This window comes from Simochromis diagramma, unplaced genomic scaffold, assembly GCF_900408965.1.
Source record: "Simochromis diagramma unplaced genomic scaffold, fSimDia1.1 OVJJ01000822.1, whole genome shotgun sequence".
Taxonomy (NCBI): Eukaryota; Metazoa; Chordata; class Actinopteri; order Cichliformes; family Cichlidae; genus Simochromis; species Simochromis diagramma.
In genome coordinates, this window is record NW_024387520.1 from 7,287,923 (window position 1) to 7,289,371 (window position 1,449).

Here is a 1,449-nt window from a genome sequence, read left to right on the forward strand (position 1 = left end):
AGATCACACTCAGTTCATTCAACCTAAATCTCACTTTTCAAGTTCATTTCCTGTTTCTGTTGGCGTGCCCCAGGGTTCGGTATTGGGGCCTCTTTTATTGATTATTTACATGCTTACACTCTGTCACATATTTCGGAAATACAGTATTAACTTTCACTGCTGTGCAGATGATACTCAGCTGTATATTTCTTCCAAACCCAATTTCACCCTTCCACCCATCTCACTTTGTGACTTCCTCATGGAGGTTAAAACATGATTCTCCACCAATTTTCTCAAACTCAATAGTAATAAAACTGAAGATCCACTCATCAGCACAGCTTCCACTCTAACCAAATCCCACAAGTTTTCCATTAATATTGACAACTCTTCCACAAGTACCTCGACAGCACTTTGTCATTTCAGTCTCTTATTAATCACATCACCCGGTCTACTTACTTACATCAGTCGTCTCCGTCCTTTCCTCACCCCACATGCTGCTGCTGTCCTTGTCCATAGCCTTGTCACTTCTCGAGTTGATTACTGGAATTCTCTTCTCTTTGGTGTCCCTAACAAATCTCTTCACAAACTCCAACTCCTCCAGAATTCTGCAGCCCGGATCATAACTCGCACACCATCCAGAAAGCACATCAACCCTGTTCTTCGACAGCTTCACTGGCTGCCTGTAGATTCTCTTTCTAAATATTGCTTTTCACTTTCAAATGTATCCATAATCTGGCCCCACTCGTTCCCTTAGGTCTTCATCCGCCATTCACCTTATTGTTCCCTCTGCCTGTTTCACCACTATGGGGAACAGAGATTTCAGCCACTCTGCTTCCCAACTTTGGAATTCATATCCTCCGGAATACTGGCTCTCTTCTCTTATTCAAGTCAAAAATCAAAACCCTGAATAGATGTTTAAACCTTCATCTGTTGAAACTAGCCTACTCTTTTTAACATTGACTGCAATTGTTGTATAATACCTGTTTATCCTTTTACTGTTTATCTTGTATGCTCTGTACAGTGACCTTGGGTTTTAGAAAGGCGGCTACAAATAAAATGTATTATTATGATTATTATAAACAACAAAAGGATGTGAATACTACATGGCTGTGATTCTCTAAGAGACAACGCCTGAAATCAAACTCTGCACAGTATTTTTTTTTTGTAAATGCTGCTTCAAAACATTTATTTTTTAGTCTTTTGCATTTTACATAGACATTCACCACAACAGACTTGATAAGAAGAAGATTTGAGACTTGTGCAGAGAACAGAGTACAATACTACTCAGAAGTAAGAAAAGATTTGGACCATTTATAACTGTGAGAACGTTCAGCTTAAAAAAGCACCACAGTATGAATATCTATTACCGGGCTGACATTAAAAGCAGAACACTGACACAAAATTACAAGACAGTAGATTGCAAACTGTGCAAAGTTGTACAAAATTCTCTTGAACCTGACTCCTTTTTTA